Source organism: Homalodisca vitripennis, chromosome 2 (genome assembly GCF_021130785.1).
Source record: "Homalodisca vitripennis isolate AUS2020 chromosome 2, UT_GWSS_2.1, whole genome shotgun sequence".
NCBI classification, from domain to species: Eukaryota; Metazoa; Arthropoda; class Insecta; order Hemiptera; family Cicadellidae; genus Homalodisca; species Homalodisca vitripennis.
In genome coordinates, this window is record NC_060208.1 from 28955218 (window position 1) to 28967672 (window position 12455).

Here is a 12455-nt window from a genome sequence, read left to right on the forward strand (position 1 = left end):
AGGATACAGTTTCATATCTCAAAAAACTATTTGAGGTACAGCTAAAAGAAAAATACTGCCATAATGTAAAAAAAATCAGGAAGATGGATGAAGTAAGAAAAAAGTGTGACTGCTATAACAGTCATGTCCCCACACATCAATATTTTATCACTAGGGTCATGCCTGCTAAGCAGTCATTATGTTTTTCAGTACAAAATGTTTTTATTGTTTATGTAGAACAGACAAATGTTGAAATAATACTTGGTAAGTGTCTATAATATGACCATGGTCCTAAAAATCATTAAATGTGCCAGTTATTAAAACATTTTCCAGGGCAAAGTGGTGGATTCCCATCACAGCCTTCACAGCGGTAGCAAGTCTGCTTCTTGATTTTGTTCTTATAACACTCCCTACATCTCAAGTAGTATGAAGTAGATCGCTTCCAGTTAGGAGGTAGGGGGATTTTCTACATACAGTGAGAAAGTCGTGGTTCAATAGCAGCAGTTCCTGGACGTAAAGTCTTCTTAGGCTTGATCAAATCTCGACCATGAGTTATAGTTTGTGGCAATCCGATGAGGTCTTTGATAAGATTTTCTCTAAATTCAATAAAACTTGATGTGGATTGTAGGTGTTCCTTGTAAATGAAGAAACTGTTGAAAGTAGTTATGTCCAACAAATGAAACATCACTTTCTTGTACCATCTTCTTGTTTTTCTGGGACACGAGTAGTAGGATACCATCTGATCACAACGGTCAATTCCTGACATGAAATCATTGTACTTGGTGATTTCAACGGGTTTGTTTTTGTTCTGTGCCATGGCGATTTTGACATATTACCATTTTTGGTTGATGGCCTGTTGTAATTGCCAGAACCTCTCTTTTATCACACCATTTTGAAACATAAACCTCTTCGTGTCTCATCCAAATGTGCTCGCCCTTCTTCAGTTTTGTATTTGTCACAGCTTTTGGGTTGTCCTTACGATTCTTTCGTAGTGTTCCAGTACTGTGGGTTTTTCTTGAGAGGAGAATCTTTGAAAGGGCTACACTGTTGTAGTAATTGTCCATGTAGATGTGATGTCCTTTGTCTAAGTATGGCTGCAGGAGTCGCAGAACAAGATTCTCGGTTTTTGAACCAATTTCATTTTCACCAACATGTCCTTGGTAAATTTCAACATTTAAAACGTATCCGTTAGCAGAACAAAGTTCATAGAACTTAATGCCATATTTTGACTTTTTGTTTTTTATATAAACCCGGAAAAAGAGTCTACCTCGAAACAGTAATAGGCTCTCATCAAGTGATAACTCTTCCTCTGGTATGTAGGAAGTTTGGAAGTTCTTAAGTAATTTGCTCAACAGTGGCCTTATTCTAGCTAGTCTATCAGGATCTTCTGGCAACTCTTGAGGAGTTGTATAGCAACAGCTAAAACAACGCAAAATTGCTTCAAAACGCCTACCACTCATCGAATGAGAAAATATTGGGTGGAAGCACAGGGGATCAGTTGAAAACATACTTCTTACTCGGGAAAATCCTACTTGGCCCCCTAATAAACAAAGTCCAAGAAATATTTTCAACTCTTCTGCCGACACCTCTTTAAAGTTCTTCAATCTTCGTCATTTTGCATGTGGACAAGATCGTTTATCCATTAGCCTACCATAATTATTAATTGATGAGCAAATCATGTTCATAATATTCTCATCCCAAAGTTTAGAAAAAAACTAAGTATGGTGTCACATGTGTAGGTAAATCTAATTTGATGCCACTATGATCTTTGTCAAATTGAAAGTTAGGTACGGGTTTTGCATCTTTTGACCAAACGATTTTAGGCTCTGTTGAGTTTTCTGAGGTAGATGGTTGGTTAAAATTTACTTCAGCTTCAAGTTCCTCTGCAGAGGACTCATTAAAGCTTGCATACTTCCTACATCTGATGGCTCGTAATTTGGATCTTCATCCGTGTCGTCTGCCTCACTTGAACTATCAACATATGAAGTAGCCAAACTTGAAACACCGGACTCATTATTAGTAGGCAAATGTTCATCATCAGATGACTGGTGTTCATTGAAATCATTTGGATTAGAAGAAGAACTTGCAATAATTGATGCAACCACATTTTTGTTGAGGTTATTATTTGTTATACCTCTTACATCAAAAGACACATCAAGCAATTCTGGCTCACTTCTTGGATCTATATCACTTTCACTAGGTAAATCCAACACTTCACTGATCACTTTAATTAAGTCTTCATTAGACCTACTCATGTCTAGGCTGTAAAATGGACACTAGTAGTAAAGCAGAACAACAAGCATTTATTGCACAACAGCAAGCTGATACTTGCTCATAAAGTATCAGCTGACTGACAATGCTGCCAACTGTAAAAATAGGTTGCCCAAAAATACAAGTTGCTATAATATGTTAATAAGAAATATTAAAACTGATAAACATTACTTTTTTAATTTTATTTCGACACACATTAGACAAAAAAATGAATTTTTAATTTGACTGCTATAGCAGTCATGTCCCGTGAATCACATTCTGATTGTCATAGCAGTCATGACTCTTAAGCAAGTGATTGATGTGACTGCTATAGCAGCTATGCCACATAGTGTAAATTAATAAAAACTACAGTGTCCATTAATGTGTTAAGAGATTTTTACATTATTAAGACTATCAATGTTTATATATTCCACATACAATATGTACTACACATATACACTAAAACTGTTGTCAAGTTATAAAATAAATTTAATTCAATCAAGTTTTTGAAGTGACTACTTTAGAAATTACTACTTTTTGGCGGGCTATGAAAGTATGTTAAACACGGGAGAAACCCTTTAGTTTCGCGTCACGCATGTTTATGTTTTCTACATGCTTTCAAAGTAGCAGCTAAAAAACAAACAGCTTTTCGGCAGTTTTACCGAAATGTAAACAAGCAGTTATAAAAACATGAGATCCGAACTAACAAAAGTTGACGTTAATTAAAAATATGTTAGAAGAGATTAAAGTGAAATATAAACCACAATAACATATAACATTATAAACATAAGGTAAATAATGAAACTCTTCTCTAATCTAGTAGGTAGTGTTTTACAATGAATTGTTTTCTATATGTTTGATCAGTTTACCCATATTATTATTGACCTAAATGTCGAAATATCTCATCGTCTGGATCTATCCATACTTCTGCAGACGTAAGCTCCAATTTAGAAGCTATCGAAATTTACAAAATCAATTCATACTCTTCTATTAGTAGACACTCTTCTATTGACTTATCACACTGAACAACTTCTAAAACCAAACAAAAATTGCAAAAAGACTAAAATATAGGGTAAAATACTGGTTTGAATAGATCTACAAACTACTAATTTGTTTATTAAGGAATGCAACGTAAAAATGATTAACTTACTGCATCATGTAATAACAGTAGTTAAAGTTCATCGGATTCTAAATTGAATTTCAGCACGGTTAATTTTAATTCTTATTCCAGTTCGCTAGTAGTATCGTCCTAACGAGATTTCAAAAAGGCTTAAACATACATTGCTTAGATCTAGCTAACAAATCGTAGTGCAATTTAATCCTTGAAGAAAGTGCATCTTTATGTTGATTATAATTATAACCTTTACTCAATTACATTGGGCATTCATTACCTTACATTCACTTGAAAAATAAATTGCGTAAAAACAGATTTTAAAACAAATGTAGCAGAAGAAATGTCAAACCCATTAACTGACATTTAAAAATATAAATTAAATTTAACAATATCAAATGATAAAAAATACAACGATATATGGAACAACAATAGATGCTGTGTTTACAAGATATTAAGCAAGATTTTATTCCACCATTTTTATTTCTTATTTCAGTTAGTATAAACCCATAATTCCATTTTTAGAATATAATGACAATGAAAAATAAGTAATTATTTTGGAAATACAAGATTGTTGTGAAAATGATACAGACCAAATTACATAAACTAATAAAAACAATAGTAAAAAATAGTAAAATAATTAATATGAGGAGCAAACTTTCAAAACATGTTTTGTCCCGAAAAATAAAAAAATTGGTTATGCATTGAGAAGTAATTGTTTTGCTTCAAGGAAGGTCTTTAACCCTTTATGGTACCTTTACCAATTTCTATTGGTTTTGTATTATTTTTTAATTTTATGTAGTATATTGGACACCAATAAACAATTTTAGTAATGTTCATATTTTTTGCACTAACCCTTTTTTAGTAATTCCAAGTGGGACATATATGTCCCGCTGTCTTATAAGGGTCAGAGCTCTAAATTTTTATGTGGGACTTATATGTCCCGCTGTTCTTCAGTGTATTACTTTATTTTAGTTTTAATCATCCTTTTCAATTATTTATTTTCTGAGTATTCAAATTTTTATGTATTATATGTAAATTTATATTAGTTAGCATTTGTAATATTAAAATTACGAAATAACACAAACATTTCAATCAAGTAAAAATGTATTGCAAATACAAAATTAAGGAGAAACTCTGCACAAACAGTTTGATACTTACAAAGTTATGTCTATGAAACTAAATGAGAGTATGCCTATTGTAAAAAATGTAATAAATGTATAAATGTATTCATACATTACACAAATACAAAAAATGTATACTTACAAAGTAATGTCTAAAAAACTAAATTAGAATAATGTATATTGTAAAAAATTCAATCAATTTTTATGTATATATTGTATATCTATATAATATATTGTAAATAACAACATAAATTGATATTTTAATATTAATAAACATGATATCGGCTACTCTCATTTCCTGTTAAAAATTTCGAAGCAAGGCACTGCACACAAAGGTACATCACAGTTTGAACACACAATTTTTGTTCTCTTTTCTTCATTTTTGGTACTGCATTGCCTGCACCTACGTCGAGTGTATGATTCCTTAGGGATATGCGTTTTCCAACATTAACGTGACGAACCTCAGTTGGAAACACCCACATGTCCAGGTTTCTTGTGGCAGAATACCACTGCTTTATTGCCTCTACCTTTTCTAGATGAGAAACCAGCAATAAGCTGGCGAGCCAAGTTGATTCTGAATGACAAGTTATTGCCCCGAGCTTTGGTCAATTTCCACAAAATTGAATGAGTTGACAAGCGCCAACTCAAAAAAGAAATAAAACAGTCTATGCCACCATTTTCTTGATCGGCGGCCCACTTGATAGATGGCACGATGCTGGATCGAAAGTTGTCAAACTCCCGCCCATCAATGCATTATAAGACATAACAGCTTCTGGAGCAGATATTTTAAATTTTTTGAACCATCAGATTCTTTTCTATCGATGAAATACAACATTTTTAGGGTCATGGACTGTAGAAAGGTAGGCAGACATCCTTGTTAATCCCGCCATTTTAAAGCACCAAATGCCATCTTTGGTTCGGAAAGGTGTAGTCTCCTCTCTTCAGTTCTGGCTTTGTTGCTAGTTAACACACTAGGCAACCCCACTCTATCACCTCGCCACAGTCCCACAACAGTAAAGTCCATTTTGCAGTAAGGTTTTTGCCAAGTTGAAAGAGTTGAAAAAAATTATCAACAACAATAAGTTTTTCTGTGCCAAAAAAAGGTTCACACAAATTCAAAAACCACCTTCTCGCACATCAAAAAGGATGCAAAATTGTTCATTTTTGCTTAGAATCCATCACATTTTCCTATGTAAACTTCAAAGCGTACAAACATATCCTGTTTCGGCATCGGCTCTAAAACACCAAACTTTATAACCTCTTTTGATAGGTTTCATAGGTTGAATATTGTTTCAAACTCGACCTACCCTTGAAGGCTACCATGGCCTCATCAAACTTACCAGGTTACCAGATCGGTGGTGTGTAGCATTCAAAGCACTTTTCCTCCATATGTGTAATCAAGGGTCGCAACTTGTATAATTTATCATAGTTTGCATCTCCTTTTTTTGGGTGATGAAGATTGTCATTGAGATGGAGGTTCTGGACGATCTTTTTATACCTGTTGAGTGTCATTACCTGGGGAGACACCAGGAACATTCAGGAATGGATCAGAGCTCCAATAGTTCACTGCCGATGGAAGTATGTGGATGCCCATCACAATTGTTACTCCCAAAAATGCTTTTAGTTCATGCACATCAATATTTGTCCAATTTCGAGCATTATTTTGGGGTTTGCATATAGATTTGTCTGCTCACAAATCAACATGAGTAACTCATTATTAAAATATTGGCTAAAGTATTCAATTTTCCTGGTTCAATACTGAAAATGTTCTGTTTGATTTAGCTTTCCGTGTCTTTGACTTTCCCTAAATTTGAACTAAATTCTTCGTCATACTCATCCCAACCCTCGTCCCTCTTCTGCCTTTTTATTTCTTTTTTCTCTTCTTGCGTTAGTTTTTTTGTCCTTTGATTATTTTCCTCAATGGTGTAATGTTTTTGTTTTATAGCTGATTTCTTTACTGCCTTTTTCATTTTCTTTCTTTTGGTTTTATCATTTATGCATGGATCCTGTTTATTTTCCGTTTTATTTCCATTTTGTTTACTGTAAGTATGGTCAAGCACTGGCAGACACGGTGGGCCATCTTCAAATAATCCATTATTTCCCCTTGATGTAGATGGTTGGGGGATAAATAGATCTTCAATAACAGGTTGAAATACAATTGGTGTATTCACACGTGTGGAAGTAGGCGTCGATTCTAATGAAGTATCTTTTGAATTAGAGTCACTAAATTCTAAAAAAGTCATTTTTCGCTGTCACCTTCAATGTCAGATGTGGCTGGGTCGTCTGGTAAACCAATATACATACTCCAGAATCTCATCTTCATTCAATGCCTGCAAATAAAAGATGACCGTAAGCAAAAGAAAACTATTCGAATATCTTGATATGTACGTAGTAAATAAACCATTTTACAACAAACATCCTGTGGTGGATGGATTATTGAGGCAATTATATTTTCCAATAAAGGACAAATAACGATGAGTGGACCCGATTTTTCTATATTGATTGATTGAAATATTGGTATTTATTAATCTTATTTGTAAGAAGAAACTAACTAAAACATAACCTAACTAATATAGATATTTTGGTTGTCAATATTGATGGTTATACTAATCGATAAATAAACTCAGCCCGATTATATTCCATGTGGTTGGTAACACAATAATGTGTAGATCTAATAACATTTTAGTTCGGGCTTACGTATTTATTATTACTATTTGCACCAATTTATTTCTGATTATCTGCCAAAAGTTAAAAAGGTGTAGTAAATATAATGCCATTATATACTTTATTGTTAATATTATATCGTGTAAGTGTATTATTTTATAAAACCTACAAAAAAATATTGCATGATGTAGAATAAAAGTTATTACGTCTTCATCACCTCAAGGACAGTGGGACAATAGAGTCCCACTTGGAAATTAGTACCTAAATAAGTTATAAAACATTAAACATTATATTCTAAATAAAACCATTATATTATATAAGATATTTAAAATAAATTTAAGACAGTAATTCTCACTTTTTCCATTTTAAAATGTATGATTTCGTTGTAAAAGTCACATAAACCCAACTTTCTGAACGTTCCAAAATGTCAGAAACGTGCAAATCAGCTGTAACCACATTTAGTGAAGTTGGAATCTATGGCTGTGCTGTTCATATTATTTTTTTTTTTTAGTCCACATATATTCCTGAAGATGGTAGCACTAACAGGACTTTATTATCTACCAAACAGAATTAAGTAACAAAGCAAAAATGAAAGTGGGGACATAGGTGTCCCGCGGTACCATAAAGGGTAAAGCCAATACTGATCAAACCAAAATTCTCTCCTATTATAAAATAAGGTCCAAACATTACACTTTCGATCAAAAGTGTTTTGTCTTCTGACCCAGTTTAGGTCAAAGCATGTTTTGTCCCACAAGCCAATCAGAGTGAGCCATACAGTACAGCTGATTGGTTGGCTTAGTCACATGACCATACACCAGTTTTACCAGGCACAGCTTTTTACCGGCTGACCGCGTCTTTGGACGCGTTGAAAAAAGCCTTCGTATCCCATAATCTTGTTAACAGGGAGAGTATGTTACCCTATATAAAACTGCTGGAGATATTAAACAACTTGGTGAAGATTGGCATAGTTTTGATACCAAATCGACATTAGCAAATTATTTTAAGAATTTGGAGAAAATTATCAACATGAAAAGAATACTTTTCAAAAGGGATGCAATTGTTGAACAGCAAATTGTAAAGAAGACTGGGACAGTCACACGGACCGTGGGTGTTAAGAGACTCCAACACTATCATTTCCAAGAGGATGTGAATTATTTGTCATTACACAAGAAAGGTGTTAAAGATGAAACCATTAGGAACAACGGTGAATTTTTAACCCCCCCCCACCCCCCCCCCCCCCCACCCCCCCCCCCCCCCACCCCCCCCCCCCCCCACCCCCCCCCCCCCCCACCCCCCCCCCCCCCCACCCCCCCCCCAAAGATTTTTCTGTTGTGTAGAAGCCAGACATTTTTATACCCTTGCTCCAAAACTTGAGAAAGAGGAAAAAAGGAACAAAAAGAAATGCCATTGACAAAGAAGTTTTCCTAAGGTCTAAAAAAGACAAATAATAATAATAATAGGCCTACTCAAAGTGGAAAAAAGGACTAATAAAAATTACCTATTTGGATAATTGTTTGATTTCAAACATGTGTTTTATTTTTCTCAAGGTAATATGTACCGATCATTTTACTTTTTTTACCAATAAAGGCATTTTTTTTTTAACTTATATGTGTTTTTTCTTCTTATTTGGAACCATATTTAAGAAGAACAATTTTAAATATATACGTTTTATGCCATTTAATTTAGTTACTGGTTTCCTAGAAATTAGTTAACCTTGGTGACATCCCCCCCTTTTTTCCTAAAAACATTAATGACATTCCCCCCTTTTTAGCGAAAATATTTTGTACTCATATAATATATTTATTTATTTCACCATTAAAAAATGGTAAACTGATGTTATTAGTACATAATGTATAAGTTTAATATAAGGGTAGGCTAAATCATAGATAAGTTTTCATAAAGATTAGGAAATAAATGTAAGTGTTACTATAGAATTAAGGAGAAAAATTGCTATTCCTGAAAAAATTTGAAAAAATCTGACATTTCCCCTTTTTTCCCGTGGTGCCTTCATTTGCTTTATTTATAAAATATTTAACAGATACTTTTAATTTGCATTGTCCTACTAAACTTGTAAAAAGAAAATCAACCAAATCTGGAAATAAAAAAAAATAAACTGGTTTGCTCCAGAACTATATCAAATGAGAGATATGTTCATGGTTATGTATAAGTTTAAGAAATGTGTAAACATAGAAAATAAAGCCAAGTACAAAAAAGATTACATCCATGCTCAGAAAAGATACTGATATAAAATAGACCCAGCTAAAAAAACTACAAATGATAATTTCATTAAAAATTCTAAAAATAAGTTTAAGGTGCATGGAATATTATAAAAACTAATATAGAGTTAAAACCCGAGTCAGCAATCTAATATAAATTTCAAGAGTTTAATGACTATTTTGAGGATGTGTCAGATGAGCTCAATAAGAATATTATTTAAAATAATGGTAAGACTTTAAATTGTTAAATAATTATCTTGATAAGCATTTTCTAAGAGAAAAATTTTTAAAACAGGACATTAAACTGTGTATATGTAAACTCAGTTCCACCAGAAGTGAAGATTGTTATGGGTTTTCTAGTTTTTTTAGTTAATTTTTTTTTTGTTACTTGTAGATCCTCTATTTATATTTATATAATGTGTCAGAACAAGGTGTTTTTTCCAAATGCTCTCAAGCTGATATCTTGGAGTATTGTATTAAGAAGCAAATGTACGATGTTTTCTAATTTAATTATCTTTCATGTGATGAACAGTTTGGTTTTATGCCTGGTTATAGCACTGTAATAGCATTTAAATCTGTTGTTGATGACATAATCTTAAGTTTTGAAAACAATTCTGTACAGTCTGCCACTAATTGATTTGCCTTAGGCATTCGATTGTCATCATCATCATCATCCGACGTTTCCGTTATCACGGGTCGTCGTACACAGCCTCCTCCACTTTTGTCTGTCATTCCAGGTCTCCTCTCTTCCTCCACCTGTATTTTCTGTAGTCCCCTTCTCTCTATGTCTTTCCACACTTGGTCCTCCCATCTTCCTCTCGGTCTTCCTCTTGGTCTTCTTTCTTTTTCCTCCTTCTCCAGTGCTATTCTAGTCATTCGATTGTATTTCATATAATTTTGACTTTGGATAAACTTACTCGTTATGGTGTTCCGGGAATTGAACTCAATCTTTTATCATCAATCTTAATTGTAGGAAACAGATGGTTGTTCCAGGTAATGATAAGCCTAACTTTAATGAAATTTAAAATGGAGTGCCTCAAGGCTCAGTACTTGGCCAGTTTCTTTGTACTACTGTATAACAGTCAATGACTTTTCCTGTAATGTTCCATGTAAAATCTGTTCTTTATGCTGACGACACCACACTCTTACATAGTAATTGTGTTATTGAAAATCTTTTATTAGAGCAAGATGCAATGTTAAAAATGGCTACTAAGTAGTTTCAAACTAACTTTTTAGTAGTAAAAGAAAATAAAAAATTGTTTTTACAATAAATATGTTTGAAAATTTTAAAACTGTTAAACTGCTTGGTATTTATTTAGATAGTAAGTTAAATTGGGAATACGAAGTACAAAACATTTGTAAAGAGTTAGCTAGAATTGTATTTTTACGGTTTGTTTTTTTTATGGTTAAGTTCTGTGTTAGTAACAAAATGCTAATTATATCTTACTATGTCAATTTACGGAGTAACAGTAGGGTATCCAACAAAGCTTTTATGTGGCAGAAGAAAGCTCTTAGAATAATTAAAGAAATACCAGACAGAGAGATGTGTTTGCCTATTTTTAGAGAATTTCACATTATGACATTGCCTTGTATATATATATATATATATATATATATATATATATATATATATATATATATATTTTATTTTATTGCCTAATGAAAGTTAGAGAGAAATTTTAATGAATATCAAATCAGAGGAAATACACACAATTATAATACAAGAAACTTATATTAGCTTGACTTACCACCAATTAGACCAGAAAAAACTAAGAAAAAACCACATTTTTATGGAAATAAGACTTAATAAGTTGCCTGAAGGAGCTTGGTTAGTAAATATTAAAAGGTTTAAGTCTGTAATTAATAGCTGGTTAAAGGAAAAAAACAATTTTATTGTGTCAATGAATACGCTGCCTGTGATACTAGTGATAAAAGTTTTAGACATGTCTTATTCTTTTGTGTTTTTAAATCTCTTGTTATTGTCATTGGTTGTTGTTTATAGTGTTTTTTTGTTAATTATTTATTAATTATAAATACCCAATACATGACAGGAGGGTTGCATTTTGTATTTCTGTTAGAGCTTTAACCGTTCCCCTCATATATATTTAGGACACATTACCTGACTCACCCTGTATACAATATTTATACTAAATTACAAAAATGCAATGATAACAACAAATAAACAAAGATTCTTATTAAAATGTTTAACTAACAGGAGAATATAATCGATTTCTTTTCCTGATTTTGAAGTAAAATGAATGTAACAAAGTAACTTCTTCATACAGTTTTTTATACTCCTTTAAAGCAAGACCGTATATTCACATTTAAGAACAAGTGCTGCAACAAAGCTAACTACAACAGACAATGAGCAAGCAGTCACAACTTAACGAAGTAGACATGCTTTGATGCAACACGTACGTGTACACGTGTCTGTAGAGTTTCAAAGCATTTAGTAAAATTCGTGGCCAGTAAAAGAAATTACAAGTGAACATCCACACTGAGCAGATATTGGTAGTTCATGTTATTATTAGATGTTCTTACTCTAAGTACAATGGAGATAAGGGGTTAAGTAATAAGACTAGTAAAAATTAAATCAGTCATGTTTGGTTAGGTATAGTTACAGTTAAATACTTATAAACAAAATAACTAGTTATAATAAAAAATAGTGTATTGTAAAATTTTAAAATGTAATTTATTACAATTACTCCTTTTGAGACAATAATTGTCTCAAAAGTATTCAAATTTTAGATGATAACAATTTTGAGACAATAATAGATTAATTATTAATTTATTACTGTCTCAAAATTTTACACAAATTAAAATGGTTTTTAATTAATTAATTTTAAAATAATATATCGAATTTTAATATATACCATTTTCCACTAATTGAATCTATTTACACAAATTAAAATGTATGTTAATTGGTTTGAAACTAAAGCTTTGTATTCTGTACAGTAAAATTTAAAAACTAAATGTCTTAATATTTAAAAATGTTATGTTATTAGACTGTCTAATATCTTCACTGTGATACTTACTATGACAAAATTACTGACCTGTGTAAATTTGATTTATGATGTGTACCTTAAATTGTAATTAATGAGGCGGCTTTAG